Below are 20,425 nucleotides of genomic sequence, written 5' to 3'. Positions count from 1 at the left end.
GGCAACTGCAAGCAGGCCCCCACTCATGTCCCCTTGCATCCCCACTCCCCAGCAGTGCAGGGCACCTGCCAGCAGGCCCCCACTCATGTCCCCCAGCACCCCCACCCCCCGGCACTGAGGGGCACCTGCCAGCAGGCCACCACTCATGTCCCCTTGCACCCCCACCCCCCAGCAGTGCAGGGCACCTGCCAGCAGGCCCACACTCATGTCCCCTTGCACCCCCACACCCCAGCAGTGCAGGGCACCTGCCAGCAGGCCCCCACTCATGTCCCACTCATGCCCCCTTGCACCCCCACCCCCCAGCACTGAGGGGCACCTGCCAGCAGGTCCCCACTCATGCCCCACTCATGTCCCCTTGCACACCCACCCCCAGCAGTGCAGGGCACCTGTCAGCAGGCCCCCACTCATGTCCCACTCATGTCCCCTTGCACCACCAGCCCCCAGCAGTGCAGGGCACCTGCCAGCAGGCCCCCACTCATGTCCCACTCATGTCCCCTTGCACCCCGACCCCCCAACAGTGCAGGTCACCTGCCAGCAGGCCCCCACACATGTCCCCTTGCACCCCCACCCCCCAGCAGCGCAGGGCACCTGCCAGCAGGCCCCCACTCATGTCCCCTTGCATCCCCACCCCCCAGCAGTGTAGGGCACCTGCCAGCAGGCCCCCACCCATGTCCCACTCATGTCCCCTTGCACCCCCACCCCCCAGCAGTGCAGGGCACCAGCCAGCAGGCCCCCACTCATGTCCCACTCATGTCCCCTTGCACCCCCAGCCCCCAGCAGTCAGGGGCACCTGCTAGCAGGCCCCCACTCATGTCCCCCTGCCCCCAGGTCATGACGATCCTCAATCATGGCCCTTATGGCCAGCCTCTCCAACCCAAAGACCCAACCAAGTATTGCATCCACCCACATAGAAAAGGCAATAACATGATACAACCCCAATGGCAAGTATGTAAATGAACACATGTCCGTCACACACACACAATGGTTGCAAGTGAATGTGAAAACCCATATCATGACATGCATGAAACCAATGAGATAATACCACACATCGAAGTATGAGGAAAAAAATGTATTAAACGCAACATGAATGGAATTAAAATCAAACAAACAACAATGGGAATAAAAAAAGAAAATCTGCATGTCCGTAAAATAATGAAAAACAAGAAATCATAATCCAAAGGAAAGGTGTCCAAAGTCACAGTCCAACAAAGCAAATCCAAGGGAAAAACAAAAGTGAAAACCATTGCTCCATGGGGAAATCCAAAAAAAAGAGATGAATCCAATAGTAAACTATATACAGATGAACAATCCAGGGTCCATGATCCCAACTGAAGAAATGAAACCTATCAAAAATACTACCTAATGAAAAACTATATACAGAAACGTGGTGCATTGTCCAAGCGCAACCAAAATAAAGAAAAAACCAAAGGAAACCTAACACTATCTAACTATTTACAAGGGCAGTGGGCTAGTCCGACGGCTCACTTTTGGATGTCCCGGGCCAGGGCATCATCGAACTCCTGCTCAATGTCCCAGAGGCGGTCCTCTTCCATGGCCCCGGGGGTTTGCAGGGACGACGACATGTTCTCCTCCAACTCCCTGCGAATTGCCTCAAGGCACTCAGCCCGCCTCAGGGCCCTCCGCCCTGACCATCATGAGCCGTGCCTCTTCTGCCCGCTGCCGCTCCGCATCTATGGCATGGCCTAACAGCTGCCACACGGAAGACACTTCCCGTCCTGGGTCCTCCTGCCCTCTGGCCGAAGCCTGCCCCTCCGATGACGAAGCCCCCGAGCCATCCTGGCTCCCACCTTGTTGCTGCTGCTGCTGTGCCTCTGCCCGTGCCCTGGCTCTTGCTGCCTGCACATCCTCCTCCGGCTGGGGTGCAGTTGTTGAGGTGGCAACCCCTGCTGGACGTCCGACTCCCGACTGTGGCAGGGATGTGTCCTCCACCAGCCTGGCCGCAGGGTCAGAGGCAGCTCCACAGGGCACGCAGGTGACACATGGGTGGGAAGATGGCACGGAGTACGACTGGCGCATAGGGGGTTCAGTTGAGGAGGGGGTCAGAACAAGGCCCAGCAAACGGAGGAATCGGGCCCTGGTGACCTGTCCCAGTAGGTCGACGTGGTCAACGAGCCATTCAAGACGACATGCAGTCTCCCCATGAAAAGACTGCATTTCGCCTCGCATGGCCCGTTGACGCAACGCCACACCACCCAGGACAGGCTCAACCCGGTCCCAGATAGCCACGTCCGCAGGCAGAGAAAGGCCAGTTGTCGAAAGCTCATCCCCCGCCTGAAAACGGGTCTGGACTTAGGTATCCCTGCTGGTACAAGATGATGCAGTCACAGGTTCGGGGACAGGATTACACACAGGCACCTCCGCAGCGACCTGTGCTGCCTCCTGTCCCTGCCCCTGCACTGCACCACTAGCACCAGTGGAATCCCCACCTCCAGACCCCGTCTCTGTCCCTTGCACGGCCTCCTCCTCTACCAAACCCCACACCAACCTGGATGACTCTGTGCCATCTTCCTCTGTCGGGCCATGTGGGGTCTCAGCTGCCCCTTCTGCTGCCGAGGAGTCCAACTCCAACCTCCGCCTCTTGGACCTCCCCTCGGCAGCTGCGACCTGGGATGCAGCACCGGACTCCTCACTCCCCGACGAGATGACAACCTGGGAGGGGAGCCGGGCCTTGCGTCTCCGGCTGGCGGTGCGATCCCTGCCGCTGTGCTCCACAGCACCCTCTCTGCCCTCTTCATCAGTCGACGCTGCAGACGGGGAGAGATAGGACACAGGTATCAGGGCACTGTACAATGGACTCATACACACATGACAGTTGCACACGAGTGTCATTGTCAAACTTCAGACATGGCATCACAATCCCCAACACACATGTCATTTCAAATCACACACATGAGCTATTCCACAGCCATATCGCAACAGCCAGCACCATCCATACACATACAACAGCATGAGCAGGCAAAGGTGAGCCAGACATCACATGAGACACAGGGAGTGCACTAGACATGCACACACGCCACCACACTTACATGCATGTGTACACCTCCACCAAGTGTCGCAGTGATGAGATCGACATCCATGTCACATCTGGCAATCAGTCTTCTACATATCAGTCTCACATGCATCCATGTTGCATGACAGTTGCACACTTGTCATATACACATACATGCACATGTACACAGTGCAGATACATGCAGCTGGAACCAACATCCATGTGTGACACCACAACCTTGACAACTGACATACACAGTCATTCAAACATGTGTGCTCACACATCTGCATTTGGCCTGCATGCTTACCCACAAATACACCATCCATGTGTCTCACACATGAAAGGACTTGCATGTGTCAGCCTCACGGTCCTGTACATACACATCCATACATGGCCCTACAAAACCACATGTGCAACCTGTACACTACTGGCACACCACCACACGCACAGCTTCCAATCAGTATGCATGTACACTTACCGCTCGACTCCAGACGGGTGTGTCTCTCAAGGACCTGGACGTGGCCGCTGGGCATACGCGTTCCAGGACCCTCATTTGGTCTTCCCGACAGGTGGCCCCAGCGCCCCTTAGCATCCGCTGCCTTCAAGAGGCGCCGGGCCTTGTTGAGAGTCCTGGACCTGAAGTCCTCCCAGCGCTTCTTGACATGATGGAATTCGCGGACTGCCACCCCCTCTGCGTTGATGGCAGTCACGATGTCCGTCCAGATCCTGGTCCGTCCTTCCTTGTCGGCGCGCGACCTTCCGAAGAGGGCATCATACTGCCCCAGGACTTGCTCCAACAGGACACCAACTTCGGTGGCAGTGAAGCTGGTGGCCCTCTGCCTCTCTGGCTGGGGGTTGCCAGTGCCGCCAGATGGTGTAGTGCTGGACATGGCAACCCCAGAGGCAGGAGTGGGTGGGCAACTGGGTCCTGGGGCTGGGCTGTGGAGCGATGGAATCCCAGTCGGGAGTCTTCGGTTCCAGCAGGGGTGGTCACAGCAACAGCACCCCTGGCTGACGTGCAGGCAGCAAATGGCAGGGCACGTGGACAGCAGGCAATCAGGCAGCAACAGATGGCAGGTGGGAATGTGCTCCGGGCTCTGGGGGGCAGTAATTTGGCCTTCTGGGCAGGAGCGTGGTCTTCTCTGTGTACACGCGTGGCCAGCTTGATACGGAGTGATTTGGCACGTGAAAATCTTGCACGTCAGCGTGTAATTCGAGGAAAGGCCCTTAGCGCGTAAGCGCGTCAGCGCACGTACGCGATTTCATTGGACCAAAGGCCCTTAGCATGTAAGCGCGTCTGTGACATGACGCGCGCGGGTGTTTCCCTCATAGCACGTGATGACAGAGCACACGTGGAAAAGCTGCACGTCCGAGTGTCATCGCGTGTAATTGGAGGAAAGGGCGCGTACAAGCGTAAGTGACGTGTACGTGTGGGCCAGTTTAAAAGGTACGTGTAGGACGCCATTTCCTTGTACGTGCTTTTTGTGGAGAGCGAGTGGGTGGATTCTGTACTTCTTGTCGTTTCACACGCGATTACTTCACCGCGTTTCAAGTTCGTACTCCCTGTTACCTTTGACAGCTTTAATTTTTCTACTTTTTTTGGGCCTGTTTCCTCAAACAGTGTTCACTTCTCCTTTTGTCCTGTCTCCTCAGACAGTGTACAACAGTATTTTTCATGTTCTTTTTCCAGGCAGACGGTGAGTTCCGCACGTACTTAGCAACTGTGCTTGCCCCATGTGTTGCGTACCCTTTCAGAGGTCATTGTAGGTTGCGTGTATCACGCGTACGCTTATTTTTGTGTTTCTGGGTGCCACAGCGTAGTGCGGGTTCATTTTTCCATGCACGTGGTCTACGAGGGGTTGCGTGCACGTTTATTTTTGTTTTTGGGCTGCCTGTGTGTTGCGTGACCCGTCATCTTCCCCCAGGGGTTACAGACAGCCTTGTTAGAGCACTAGGGTACGAATTCCATCTAGTACCCTACCTCTTTGACCCCTAATTGCCCAGGACAATAGTTTACTGCTCCTCCCATACGAACAACAACATCAGTGCCATGGTTGGGAGGCGACCAAGCGGTAAGGGAGGCAAAGGTGGCTGACCTTCAAAAGGTGGACGTGGTGGGCGTGGTAGGGGACGTGGCCGGGATTTGCAGGGTGCCCCTATACCCCCATGTGTGGGGGACCAATCAGGGACACCCATGACCCCCCCCCATGGTTGAGGGAAACGTGGCTGAGACCATCCCAGCTCAGCCCTTGTTGGACCAGCCCATTGTGGCACCTGACCTGGCACAGGATGACTCCCTGGCTGACTTCCAGGTCAGCAAGTCTAAGCCACGTATGGCGGTGCAAGTTGTCACCAAGCCACGTGGATCTGGTGCAGCTATGTCATCTGCTGCCCCAAGTATGCAGGGTGGTGAGGCTGCAGGGGCAGCTGCAGCTCCATCCGCCCCAGCTCTGACTCTCCCAGCCAAGACAGTTTTGGTTCCTGGTCCATCATACTGATGTTCCCCCTTGCCAACATCACACTTCAGAAAATGCCTGCACCAAGTCCTATGGTCATGGGCATTCACACACTCCAACAACCCAGTCCACCGGTGATTCTGCCCCTACTGACCAGAGCAGTGTTAGCCACTCTGGCTCTGCTCCACCTTCTAAAAAGATGAAGAAGTGTTCTCTGGCATGACAGGCTGAGACCCCAGACATGGCTACACACTCCAGTACCTCAAGGAAACCTTGCTTCAATGATTCAGAACTTGATGCACTTGTGAGCTATGTGTTGCAACATAGCCACGAAATGGTGGTGACTGCAGGGTCCAAGACCACACCTGGTCAACGTAAGGCACACTGGCAGACCATCGCCAACTACATAAGTGCCCTTGGATTTGTGAGGCGCTCAGCTGATGATTGCTACAAGCGGTGGAACGACCTGTAACGCAGAGCAAAGAACAAGCTGGCCTCAAGTCATGCCGCTACTCTGGTGACTGGCTGTGGGTCTCCACAAGAGGACAACAAACTCACTGAACATGAGTCTGTTGCTGGGACCTTCGTCACAGAGGAACAGATCCGAGGTGTGGGAGAACTACCCGATTATGACACATTGTCCGGTGAGTGCCATGCATGTGTGTGTAATGCATGTGTATGTTGTTTGGGTGACGGGTTCTGATTGAGTGCCAGGTGAGGGTGTGTGTGACTGAGTAGTATGGGTCACCCATGTGCTTCATCCAAAACATTCTGCACCTTGAATTTGGGTGTGACACTATCCCTTCTGCCCACAGTAGTAATTTAGCGCAACATTACGGCAATTGCCCTTGAGGTGGCATCAGGCAACAACATTGTTTGCATTTTTCAGTGTTCTTTCAGGCTGATTGTTTCAATTCTCCCACTTTTGCAACACATTCCTCAGCCCTATTGTGACATATGTGACATGCTTCTGTCATTGAAGAACCCCACATTGGCCCACATGTGTCACCTTGGTAGTTGAATGATTTGACCATTCAGGCTGAATGAGTATTGTCCTGATCACATGATGTTTTTGGGCCTGTTTGAATGTGGAACATGCTAGTTGTTTCCTGTCATGTTGAAGTGCACAACCATTGATGTGTACATGGCCCTGCAATCACTGCATTTGTGGACACTGGATGTGTTTCAGTGTGTGGCACATGGCGTATCTTTTCACACTATGTGGCATTTTTCATCTCTTCATGTCCATCTCACATGGATGGGTGACAGTACTCATTCACTGACATATGGATGTACTTGTGGAATGTACCATGGCTATGGTACATGCCATCTGTGTGATGGCATGTGTCATTTATGTGTATAGGACATGCCACTCACAGGCCAATGTGTGATGGCAGTGATACCCAGCATGCAGCAAATGTGTTGCTCTTCCATCTTGGTGTCATCAGTGTCAGACTTTTGCCTCCCCTTCCAACTCTGTGACAGTGCATGCATGGGAGGGTTATAGTCATGTGGGACATGTGTAAATCATGTACTGGTTCTGTAGCTTGTCAGGCCTATTTGTGTGCTATGGTGCTAATGCCTGTTTCCATTTTTGTCTTTCATTTTTTTGCAGGGGATGACGCACTGCTGTTGAGGTTGAGGAGATGGTGCAGACCCAGGAGGAACCTGAGGCACAACCGGCCACCAGTGGGGGACGTGGTGTGGTGGTGGGTGAGAACCCACTGTTGCTGCAGACGATTCTGTCCAGGGGTGTCTCTGGGTGCACCTCCCCAGACCTCTATTCAGGTGTTGATTCGGATGATGAGACCTATGTGGCGTCGCAGGTAAGTGTTTCTGGAAGGGGTTCTGCTCTGTCCAACCCACCTGCACCAGGGGTAGAACCCTCTATGGGGATGTCAGTGTTGGTTAGTCAGCCTTTGGCGGTTACGGGTGCAGGGTCACACTCCACAACATCTGATCCTGTTCCTGGGCCAGCAGATCAGAGGGGGAATGCAGTCCTGCAGCCTCAGGCAGTGCCGGCACAGCAAGGCGCAGATCGCCTTGCCCCAAACAGGTGTGGTGCCCGCCGACGCGGTGGCCGTACGCCACCAGGCAATACCGCATGGGAACAATCCATTTACGGTATGGCAACCCAACAGGCAGCATCAGTTGAGATGATGGCTCAAGCAATGGAGAGGGTGGCCACTTCCATTGTCCCCCCTGAAAGGCAGATGGAGCTACTACAGCAGGCAACAGACTCCATTTGCCAATCACAAAGGGAGGACATGTTGGCATCCAACAGGGAGAGACGGGCGGCACTGGAGACTCTACGCCAATCGATATCAATAAAGTCCCAGGGCCACAGGGAAGCCCTGAGGGTAGAACTCCATCACCTCAGGGAGACTCTTGTTGACCTTGAGACTTCCACTAACTTGAGGACAGAACAGCAGCTGGAGCGGCTCACACGTTCGCTCTCAGTTGAGATGCCGGCAACTCAGGAGGAGATCCGGGCATCACGTCAGGTGCTGCATGGGGATCTCCGCACTATAATCCTCCAGAACGAGACCTTCCACACCCGCATACTTGCTGCCATGGAGAACCATACCAGGGCTTTGCGTGGGCTGCCTCCCATAGCACCACCACCTCCTGTGGCAGCAGCAGAGGGTAATGAGAGCGACAGCAGCAGTTCTCCCACATTGGCATAGCCGTGCAGGCCATGAGCCCATTGAGGTGTTTTTTTTTCCCAACATCCACACAGGCGGCTGTTGGTGCGCACCCTGTCCTCGGACCTCCTGGGTGACCCCCCCCCGGACCCCACATGTCCATTTTTTATTTTTTATTTTTTATTTTTTATTTTTTTATTTTTTATTTTTTATTTTTTATTTTTTATTTTTTATTATTTTTTAACAGTGTGTTGACTTGTGTGGCTCCCGTGGGCATCCACTGTATTCCGGCTGGGCACATGCAGGCTTGTCCTGAGTTTGGGTTTGATGCTTGGGTTCGTGAGACAAACACCCCTCCTGCTTCCCGTTTCCATGGGCTTGCAAAGGGTGTGACCAAGTGACAGTGATGGGCACAGTGATGTGGGGCTCCCATGAGCTCTGTGGGCAGTCTGTAGTCAATACTGTGTAGGCATTCCTTGTGTATATTGTTGTTGTATTGTACACTGCATGTTGGAATTATGTATGCTTCTGCTTCCATGTCTCCCTCTGAATTTGCAGGTTCATTCCTCATGTCTTCACAAGGCCGTCTAGTTTGGAGATGGCGTTCATGTTGTATGCAGTACACAGACAGGTTTTGAAGCCTGCAAGACTACAGTTGGAAGGGGGCGATGTGGTGGCATATTCAGGTTGTAAGACTACGACTACTTTAACTTAGTACTGTCAAGTTTTAGTTATGTTTGAGCTTGTGTAGCTGCATTGTATTGTTGGAAAGTATTTGGTCATGTGTGTTGTTAGTTCAACATTACTGGGAACATATTGTGTGTGGCCAGTTTCCATTAGGGACACTGTACTTTGTGACACTTGTGTCAGGTTTTCGGGATTGCTTTGTTTGCTCTCGCATAGCATGACATGCCATGGTGTGTTGGGTGGTGGTGCTGGGGAGGGGTTGGGTGACATGGCACTGTTCTCATGTTGTATTTTGCAAGGGGGTAATGCATTTAGCAGCATATGTGTCTTTTGATGACACAGCATTGGTGGTGTTTCTGTAGGTAGGGATGCACACATTTTGACACTTCCAGGTGACCAATCTCAGGCTGGTATGGTTGTGACAGTTCACTGTCCCTTGTGTCATCATCGATTGTCAGCTGGTATGTGGCAGGGCTGTGTGCACTCCACAGGGGTGTGATTCTAAGTGAAGTAATTAGCCACCAGCTGCGTTCGGGCTGCCTCACCCCGTGCCCTTTCCCCTCCCATGCGCAGCGGGCGTGCATGTGGTTGGGGATGTGGGGGCACCACCATGTCCACCGGCAGGCCCCGGCGTGTTGCAACATTGTGCAGGACACATGCTGCCACTATGATCCTGCACACTACTGGGGGAGCATATAACAGCTGCCCACCAGAACGGTCAAGGGAGCGAAAGCGTGACTTGAGCACTCCAAATGTGCGCTCCACTATGCCCCAGGTTGCAATATGGGCTGTGTTGTATCTTACCTCGGGAGGCGTGGTGGGGTTCCGAATTGGCGTCATCATGTGGGTGCTCAGAGGGTAGGCACTGTCCCCTGGGGAGGTGGTGATGGGTATCATTAGTAGGGTTGTGACATTACTCAGTATCTGGCATGCATGCATGTGCTGTGGCATTTATACACACCGAGCAGCCATGTATCACCATGCCGCCCAGCTTCTAGGTCCCGGTTTAGGGTTGACATTCTGTAAATGAAACTGTCGTGGGTGGACCCTGGATAGTTGGCATATACTGGGGTGATGATTCCCTTGGCATCACATACTACCTGGACGTTGATGGAATGCCAGTGCTTGCGGTTTCTATAGATGTGCTCTGATGCCCTGGGGGGACGTAGAGCCACATGGGTGCAATCAATGGCACCTAGGACTTTGTGAATTGTGACACCCTGTAGAAATCCTGGACGGCAGCCTGCCTTTCTGCAGGTGTTCTGGGCAGGTATATGTGCCTGCGGACTGATGGGCGTGCAGTCATGATGGCCAAGACCTGGTGTAGGCAGCGTGACTCCGTGGCCTGTGACACCCCCCTCCACTATGGCACTTGTCCGCTGAAATGATCCGGTGGCCAAAAAGTACAGTACATTGAGGTCCTTCTCCAGGGGGCTGAGTGCTTGGGAGCAGAGGGTGGGTGATGTGAGGTCATCCTACCACTCACTGACCAGGTCGAGTATTATGTGAGGTGGAAACCTGTACCTCCCATACACCTGGTCATCAGGCATGCCAAAAAGGCTGGTTCTGGGTGTGAAAATTCTGGGCCTGACGATCCTCCTCCTGCTCCTGCGGTATCCCACGACCACTGCTGCTAGGAACGGTATGGTCATCCTGGCGTCTGAGCTTGCTTGTTGTTTGCGTGCACTTTTATGCCGCGCGGGTCCACGTACGTGTTTCCGGATTAGCGCGTCTTATTTGGCGCGTGCGTGTGGGCGTTCCACACATTTGCCTCCTGTACTTCCCCGCCCACCCCAGTAATATGCGTACCCCACTCGCCCAGGCCCAATCGTGTGTAAAACTTCCCGTGAGCCCATGAAGTACACGTACCCCGCTCGCCCAGGCACAATCGCGTGTAAAACTTCCCGCGAGCCCCTGAAGTACACGTACCCCGCTCGCCCAGGCACAATCGCGTGTGAAACTTCCCGTGCACCCCCGAAATACACGCTATTTTTGACACAGTGGGTGTCCGTGTTTGTCACGTACCCCTTTGCACGTCATTTGTCCTAGAGGGCCACAGTATGGGACATTCATCAGAGCTGTATATACGGGCTTTTTGTTAGCGCACATTTATTTAATGCACAGGGACGCTACCGCCTGCCTTCGTGTGGCGGACATATGTTTATGTACATAGTTGACTTTTGGTTTGTGTCATGAGATCACCATTTCACTGCTGGGAGTTGGGGGTGCAAAGGGACATGAGTGGGGGCCTGCTGGCAGGTGCCCTGCAATGCTAGGGGGTGGGGGTGCAAGGGGACATGAGTGGGGGCCTGCTGGCAGGTGCCCTGCACTGCTGGGGGGTGGGGGTGCAAGGGGACATGAGTGGGACATGAGTGGGGGCCTGCTCGCAGCTGCCCCTCAGTGCTGGGGGGTGGCGGTGCAAGGGGACATGAGTGAGGGCCTGATGGCAGGTGCCCCTCAGTGCTGGGTGGTGGGTGTGCAAGGGGACATAAGTGGGGGCCTGCTGGCAGGTGCCCTGCACTGCTGGGGGGTGGGGGTGCAAGGGGACATGAGTGGGGGCCTGCTGGCAGGTGCCCTGACTGCTGGGGGTGGGGGTGCAAGGGGACATGAGTGGGACATGAGTGGGGGCCTGCTGGCAGGTGCCCCTCAGTGCTGGGGGGTGGGGGTGGAAGGGGACATGAGTGGGGGCCCTCTGGCAGGTGCCCTGCACTGCTGGGGGGTGGGGGTGCAAGGGGACATGAGTGGGACATGAGTGGGGGCCTGCTGGCAGGTGCCCCTCAGTGCTGGGGGGTGGGTGTGCAAGGGGACATGAGTGGGGGCCTGCTGGCAGGTGCCCCTCAGTGCTGGGGGTGGGTGTGCAAGGGGACATGAGTGGGGGCCTGCTGGCAGGTGCCCCGCACTGCTGGGGGGTGGGGGTGCAAGGGGACATGAGTGGGGGCCTGCTGGCAGGTGCCCTGCACTGCTGGGGGGTGGAGGTGCAAGGGGACATGAGTGGGACATGAGTGGGGGCCTGCTGGCAGGTACCCCTCAGTGCTGGGGGGTGGGTGTGCAAGGGGACATGAGTGGGGGCCTACTGGCAGGTGCCCTGCACTGCTGGGGGGTGGGGGTGCAAGGGGACATGAGTGGGACATGAGTGGGGGCCTGCTGGCAGGTGCCCCTCAGTGCTGGGGGGTGGGTGTGCATGGGGACATGAGTGGGGGCCTGCTGGCAGGTGCCCCTCAGTGGTGGGGGGTGGGGGTGGGGGTGCAAGGGGACATGAGTGGGGGCCTGCTGGCAGGTGCCCTGCACTGCTGGGGGTGCAAGGGGACATGAGTGGGGGCCTGCTGGCAGGTGCCCCTCAGTGCTGGGGGATGGGTGTGCAAGGGGGCATGAGTGGGACATGAGTGGGGGCCTGCTGGCAGGTGCCCCTCAGTGGTGGGGGATGGGTGTGCAAGGGGACACGAGTGGGGGCCTGCTGGCAGGTGCCCTGCACTACTGGGGGGTGGCGGTGCAAGGGGACATGAGTGAGGGCCTGCTGGCAGGTGCCCCTCAGTGCTGGGGGGTGGGTGTGCAAGGGCACATGAGTGGGGGGTCTGCTGGCAGGTGCCCTGCACTGCTGGGGGGTGGGGGTGCAAGGGGACATGAGTGGGGGCCTGCTGGCAGGTGCCCTGCACTGCTGGGGGGTGGAGGTGCAAGGGGACATGAGTGGGGGCCTGCTGGCAGGTGCCCCTCAGTGCTGGGGGGTGGGGGTGCAAGGGGACATGAGTGGGGGCCCTCTGGCAGGTGCCCTACACTGCTGGGGGGTGGGGGTGCAAGGGGACATGAGTGGGACATGAGTGGGGGCCTGCTGGCAGGTGCCCCTCAGTGCTGGGGGGTGGGTGTGCAAGGGGACATGAGTGGGGGCCTGCTGGCAGGTGCCCTGTACTGCTGGGGGGTGGTGGTGCAAGGGGACATGAGTGGGGGCCTGCTGGCAGGTGCCCTGCACTGCTGGGGGGTGGGGGTGCAAGGGGACATGAGTGGGACATGAGTGGGGGCCTGCTGGCAGGTGCCCCTCAGTGCTGGGGGGTGGGTGTGCATTGGGACATGAGTGGGGGCCTGCTGGCAGGTGCCCCTCAGTGCTGGGGGTGGGTGTGCAAGGGGACATGAGTGCGGGCCTGCTGGCAGGTGCCCTGCACTGCTGGGGGTACAAGGGGACATGTGTGGGGGCCTGCTGGCAGGTGCCCTGCACTGCTGGGGGGTGGGGGTGAAAGGGGACATGAGTGGGACATGAGTGGGGGCCTGCTGGCAGGTGCCCCTCAGTGCTGAGGGGTGGGTGTGCAAGGGGACTTGAGTGGGGGCCTACTGGCAGGTGCCCTGCACTGCTGGGGGGTAGGGGTGCAAGGGGACATGAGTGGGGGCCTGCTGGCAGGTGCCCCTCAGTGCTGGGGGGTGCGTGTGCAAGGGGACATGAGTGGGGGCCTGCTGGCAGGTGCCCTGCACTGCTGGGGGGTGGGGGTGCAAGGGGACATGAGTGGGACATGGGTGGGGGCCTGCTGGCAGGTGCCCCTCAGTGCTGGGGGGTGGGTGTGCATTGGGACATGAGTGGGGGCCTGCTGGCAGGTGCCCCTCAGTGCTGGGGGTGGGTGTGCAAGGGGACATGAGAGGGGGCCTGCTGGCAGGTGCCCTGCACTGCTGGGGGGTGGGGGTGCAAGGGGACATGAGTGGGACATGAGTGGGGGCCTGCTGGCAGGTGCCCCTCAGTGCTGGGGGGTGGGTGTGCAAGGGGACATGAGTGGGGGCCTGCTGGCAGGTGCCCTGCACTGCTGGGGGGTGGGGGTGCAAGGGGACATGAGTGGGGGCCTGCTGGCAGGTGCCCTGCACTGCTGGGGGTGGGGGTGCAAGGGCACATGAGTGGGGGCCTGCTGGCAGATGTCCCTCAGTGCTGGGGGGTGGGGGTGCAAGGGGACATGAGTGGGGGCCTGCTGGCAGGTGCCCTGCACTGCTGGGGGTGGGGGTTCAAGGGGACATGAGTGGGACATGAGTGGGGGTCTGCTGGCAGGTGCCCCTCAGTGCTGGGGGGGTCTGCAAGGGGACATGAGTGGGGGCCTGCTGGCAGGTGCCCCTCAGTGCTGGGGGGTGGGTCTGCAAGGGGACATGAGTGGGGGCCTGCTGGCAGGTACCCTGCACTGCTGGGGGGTGGGGGTGCAAGGGGACATGAGTGGGGGCCTGCTGGCAGGTGCCCTGCACTGCTGGGGGGTGGGGTGCAAGGGGACATGGGTGGGGGCCTGCTGGCAGGTGCCCTGCACTGCTGGGGGGTGCGGGTGGAGGGGGTCATGCGTTGGTGATCAGTAGTGCAAGCTGACATGTGGCTTGCCTGGGGGGCATGCCCATGGTGGATGGGCTGCCTGCGGGACATGACCAGGGGTGCAGGGTAGTCCCCTGTGGTGATGGCTGCCTGCAGGGGCCATGGAGGGTGTAGAGGGAACACCTGGGAGGACCCACACTGCCAATTCACGTGTAGGACTCCCCTGCACCCCAGATATACACGTACCCCACTCGCACAGGGCCTGACGCGTGTGAAACTTCCCGCGCACCCCCAAAATACACGTATCCCACTCGCACAGGGCCTATTGCGTGTGAAACTTTCTGCGAACCCCAAAAATACACGTACCCTGCTGGAATCGCGTGTGAAACTTCCCGCTCACCACAGAAATACACGTACCCCGCTCGCCCAAGGCCAATCGCATGTCAAACTTCCCGCGCACCCCAGATTTACACGTACCCAGGCCAATCGCGTGTGAAACTTCATGCGAACCCCAGGAATACACGCACCCCACTCGCACAGGATCTATCGCGCGTGAAACTACCCGCGAACCCCAGATTTACACACACCCCGCTCGCCCAAGGCCAATCGCGTGTGAAACTTCCCACGCACTCCCAAAATACACGCACACGCTATTTTTGACACAGCGGTTGTTCGTGTTTGTCGCGTACCCCTTTGCACGTCATTTGTCCTAGAGGGCTACAGTATGGGACAATCATCAGAGCTGTATATACATGCTTTTTGTTAGCGCACATTTTGGCGCACATTTTTTTCATGCGCAGGGACGCTACCGCCTGCCTTTGTGTGGCGGACGTGTTTAGGCCTGTGCGCGTCTTTGCCCGTGCGCTGGTTTGCCCTATTCGATTCCATGAATACGTGTTGTAGGCGAGCGTGTGGGCGTTCCGCGCACTTGCCTCCTGTACTTCCCCCGTGACGCCCACATTTTCAAGCGTTGTTCCCCATTCCGCGTGTCAAGCCCGGTGTTACGCCTACTTTTGTTATGTGCGCCACGCTATGTACGCTTTCGCTGTGGCCGTAGCGCACGCTGTTAGATGACATGTGCGCCAGCGTGCGCCACGCATATTTGCAGCGTACATCCCAGATTTTACTCGCGCACGGACTTCCATGAATCGATGTGCGCGGGTTTTGCTGCGATTTTCGCACTTGCACTGCGATTTTCGCACTTGCACTGCAATTCGCACGGTTTCGCACGCTTGAGCAGGAATTTTCAGCGCACATTAATTCCATGAATCGGCCTGTCAGGGACTTGTCTTACTGTCCTTGTTCCATTAATTTAATGTAACTGGCCTTAATATATATAGAAATCGTTTACAGTGATTACAACAACCACAGTTACTTTCTGGTATTCTACTTTGACTCTTGAATGTTGACTTTTTTGTCATTGTGTGTGTGCATGTGTGTGCGTGTGTGGGTGTGTGGGTGTGTGTGTGTGTAGGCAGGGATAGTATGGGAGGCATAGAGGGGTAGGGGCAGGTAATGCAGGGTATGAGAGGAACTCCCATTTAAAAAAAAAAATGAAAAGGGTTGACATTCAAGAGTCGAACTAGAAGACCACATACTAACTGCAGTCGATGGGATCACATAGAACCCATAGAAATCTGCCTTTCGGCTGTATACAATGAAGTCAGAAAGAAACTTTTAATTTCCCATGATAATTTATCAAATAAGCAAAACAATATTCATATCCAAAATTAGTATAGGTTAAGACTGATATTATCAAAAGGTAATTATATCATTACTTAACATACTAACTAAACAACATTACTTGTTCTTACCTTAATGGATCAATAATGAAACATCCTTTCTCCCATATACCCATGTTTTCCTGTAAGGGAAGAAGGTATAGACTTGGTTTACCCAGTATGCTCATAGCTTCTTGTGTGCGGGAGACAAGATAATGGTGTCCTTCAGGTGCGCATACTGGACGTGATGGTATTATTGTGTGATAGAGCACTATGTCATCAACAAAAAATATCATTTTACCATACTGACAATTTTTCTCATTGATTTAACAGTTTAATGCAACAATATTTTAAGTTACACATTTAAAGCTTTAATTAGATAAACAGAAAAGTACCTGAAATGGTCTTCGCTAAATTTGGTTCCACATCTTAATGTTATTTGTATAAATAGCTACCAGATTTTATATATGACAACTCACTTTTCAATCTGCAGCCTCTTTATGTCTGAAAAGGTAGGGTCCAAATGATCATTCATGTAAAAGATCTTGACTCTATCAGTGATAATGAAAAAGATCAAAATGAAACAGTACATTAACAGACAATCTTGACTGTACCTTTTTTAGAAGAACTGTGAAGGTACAAGAGAAGCACACAGCAAAATCCTCTACAGCCAGACAAAATAAATTCAGGGCAAAAAAAGACGCCAAATCCAAATACCTCAACCATGCACACCCACACAGGAGAGGCAAGAGGGAGGAGCAAAGAAACCTCAGAAGAAACACACTAGGAATGCAAACCAGATCACAAAAACGAGGGAAAAGGTAAACTTGGTGTTGCAATATCAAGCAAGAAAAACAGGATTCTCTCCTGATGAGCCATTTGAGAAACACGTGTAGAGATAAAGATAAGAGAAAGTTATGTATAATTTGAATGCAAAAAGTGAACAACAAACCTTTGATTTAAAATTGATGAAACAAATGCAACAAAATAATCAACAAAAGTAAAACCACAACGAAAAAAAGAATACTGAGTGGAAATTATTAAATAACTCCTGAGACACGTAATACACGAGTGTTCGCCTCCACTTTAACAACAAGGGCACCAACATATGGGGAGACCATTTTTACGAATTAGCAGGTATTTACATTGGTTTTTAAGTGTTAAGCCTGTAGTAAATGCAACGTAGTAGTTGTCAAACTAATGTGCAGCTCCCCCTTCATTACAGACGGTGCGTTATGCGTTTTTGGTTCGCATAGTGAATAGAACACCACTGAACCATGGGGCTTTGAAATTATAGTCCGCCTACTACATACCCAGCCCCAGCACGACTATACTACTAGAGGTGAGAACTGTATTTATTCGAAATGAATGGCCATGCTGTGTATGTTACTGGCTTAACACCCACTTTGTGGATTGTTTGCGACTAAAGCATAATTTTCATATGCTTGTCATTTCTTAGGCAATAGAAGAAAGCCACAAGCTCCAATACTTGTGACACCAAACAAAGTCGCCCTCTATAACCCCGATACAGGTAATTAATGATACCCTTATTGGCGTTGACTCACTTTAGGAGTCACAACTGGCTAAAAGAGAATCAGAAACGCATTCCAGTTTTCGTGTTTTGTCTTTGTCTGATAGGGGCAAGATGCCACGCTGCTGAAATTCATTGAAATTCATTGATATTCTTGTGCTACAATCCCAGCAAGACTGGACGCTTGAATAAACATCCTGACGAAGGTTCTGGATTGAATCCAATAAGAACTGAAGCATGTTGAGACTTTTTCCCTGTTTAACACCAATACAGTGATTAAAATGTATGCACCAAATAGTAGAAGATGGTGCGCAATCCTCTGGTCAAAGGAAAGTTATGATGAACCAGTTGTGAATGTGGTTTCAAAATTGATATTTGTGACTCTACCCTAGCCAAATATATGGCAACGTGTACTGATAAGTGTAAATGACCACCATCTTTGCGTTACAATCACAGTACCAAATTTCTTTTACGGAATGTTTTAAGAATTGTTTATCTTTGTGAATGTGTTTTTTTGTTAATGATTAAAATAGTTTTTTAAACAACTGAAAGTTACCCAAACTTTCGTGCCCCATCAGATATACTTTGCCTCTATCTTCTATGTTCTGTATAGCACTAAGAAAGATACCATTTGAAAAACCCTTAGTTTCAGTTCTATATTACAAGTGCTATGCAGTTGCTTTATTCATAGGAAGCCAAGGAATTTCAAATCAACCAGGGTAACTTTTCTATGCTTTTATTTCAGTGTATACTGAGAGGTCATTGAAGGTCTTCCTTTGGAGTGCTTCTCAAATGGTCAGTGATACATTCTTTCAGTTTCTGAATGGGGTTGCCTATATAATATTTGTCACAAATGCATTTCATTCCATAAATTACAAGCTTAGTATTACAATTAATTAATTATTTCCTTACAAACATTTGTCCATTGGAAACCGGTAGGAGGAGAACGCCAGTGGCTCAGTAGGTGAATTGTGCAGGGAACCAGAGTGCGGCCCTTCTTTCCTGTACTGTCAATATTCATGGATCTCAGGAGGGTGGAAGCTGCAGTCCAATAGGGTGCTGCACCAGTGCGACACATGTCCTGTTTTGGAGTGCCACACTGTGGACTACTTCCTCCCTCCCCCGCTGTGGGTCTGGGTGTGAGTTGGTTCCATTCACTGGCTGTGAGCTGTAAGCAAAGACTGCCTCCCTGATGATGTGCGATGAGCACTGAAACTGGTAGGAGGAGAACAACAGTTGGCTGAGCTGGTGAATTGTGCAGGGAACCAGAGTGTGCCACTACCTTCCTGTACTATATATATATTCAGTAAAAAAAACTTTTTTAAATGGACGTTATGGTTAAGTTGGGCTACTAAAAACCTATGAAATTCACACAAAAACTTTGTTAACGGGACGTTATGGTTTAAAGTAAAACCGAAAAACCCTTGAAATTCGCCAGTTATGTTAAACTAAGCAACCCTAACTCGCGCCACCACTGTGCACTGGTAACACTAACACCCAGGACATCAAAGATGACATCACAAATATCATTGATGACATCACTGATGACATCACATGTCTAGCCCCTTCTTTTTTGTTCACTGCCATATCTAGACCAGGTGGTTTTATTTACTGACAGTCAGAAACGTAACTTTCAAAAGGTATTACATTTCTAGATATTGGTATTCTCACATGTTCTTACACTACTTTCCTTTCAATTTAATTGCATCTTATGATGTACATATATAGGGGAAGAAGCAGCCCTGAAACACAGCAATCATTTTTTGGTGTGAATGCAATCATGTAGATTATACACAGTTGCTAATGATACTGCCTCTTGTTTCCTTACTTTACTCTCCATAGGTAAGGCCCAAATGTGTATGCATTGTAGTCTATTCATGTTTTGTGTGTAGTAGTAGAAATATGTAGTAAGTGATGGATTATTAGCTACTTAGTACAGGTTTCACAGTACGGAAAAGTCTGATATAGAAGCATTCAAAGTTTCTTTATATAACTTTGGAAAAGTACAAATATAGCACCTCTGTGGTGTATACTACAGGCAATACGTACATTTCTGTATGAGTAGATTCATGTACTAGAAAGAATACTGCAATGGAATGTTCTTTACAACACTACATTGCATAATGGAGTATGTAGTTTATGACACATCTCACGATAATCCCTGATACTTTTTTCCCAACATTACATTCACAACCCCTTTATGAAAAGTAAATGCACATGTGATGTCATCAGTGATGTCATCAATGATATTTGTGATGTCATCTTTGATGTCCTGGGTGTTAGTGTTCCCAGTGCACGGTGGTGGCGCGAGTTATGGTTGCTTAGCTTACCATAACTGGCGAATTTCAAGGGTTTTTCAGTTTTACTTCGAACTATAACGTCCCGTTAACAAAGTTTTTTTTAGTGAATTTCATAGTTTTTAGTAGCCCAACTTAACCATAACGTCCCTTTAACAAAGTTTTTTTACTGAATTGCATAGTTTTTAGTAGTGCAACTTAATCATAACATTCCTTTAACAACGTTTTTTGTTTTTTGTTAAAGTTGATCGGTTTGTAGTAGTAGCACATAACCATAATGTAAAGTAACATCTGACTTCATTGCACACCTTGCAGAGAATGCCACATGACCATATGCTGGCGCACAGCACAGTGACGTGTCCGAGAATCCGTACACACTTAACAATAAGATGTATGCCTCGTGGAGAGTGTGGAAATACATTTTTTACTGATGTAGGAACTTCCACCTTCAACATTTCACGTGCACACCTCGAACACTTATTCGTAGGCAACCATTAACAATTTAGGACACAGTACATCATTTTAGCAAAAGTACTAGTTATCTGAGAACAACATGAGCTAAGGCCATCCCTCCTACCTAAGAAACAACACCACTCCTGTAATGAAGGAGCATGAGAAACACTGCCCCTACCTTACAAATAACTCACGCACAACATTTTCCCCCATCCACCTACCCCCCAAATATTACTGTTTGGTGCCTCTTTGCTCATTTCCGTCCGCAAATTTCCTTCTTACCTGTCCTTCCCAAAAAAAAACATCTGTAAACAAAGTAAATGTTCCTTTAAGAACCACCTTTCACAGTTAAAAAATATATA

At 52.3% G+C, this 20,425-nt stretch overlaps 1 long non-coding RNA gene across 1 annotated transcript in view; it reads right to left on the bottom strand.

Moving 5' to 3' along the window:
* The window catches only part of LOC138515589 (uncharacterized), a 32,173-nt gene extending 15,843 nt beyond the window's left edge, over positions 1-16,330 (bottom strand). Inside the window, exons 1-2 of the long non-coding RNA XR_011282090.1 lie at positions 16,262-16,330; positions 15,876-15,925 (exon numbers count right to left, since the gene is read on the bottom strand). This is a non-coding gene — a long non-coding RNA (uncharacterized lncRNA). The remainder of the gene's footprint in view (positions 1-15,875; positions 15,926-16,261) is intronic.
* Between the last annotated feature and the right edge of the window lie 4,095 nt (positions 16,331-20,425).

Source organism: Ambystoma mexicanum, chromosome 6q (genome assembly GCF_040938575.1).
Source record: "Ambystoma mexicanum isolate Mex_15411 chromosome 6q, UKY_AmexF1_1, whole genome shotgun sequence".
NCBI classification, from domain to species: Eukaryota; Metazoa; Chordata; class Amphibia; order Caudata; family Ambystomatidae; genus Ambystoma; species Ambystoma mexicanum.
This window is presented reverse-complemented; position numbering and strand designations above follow the sequence as displayed.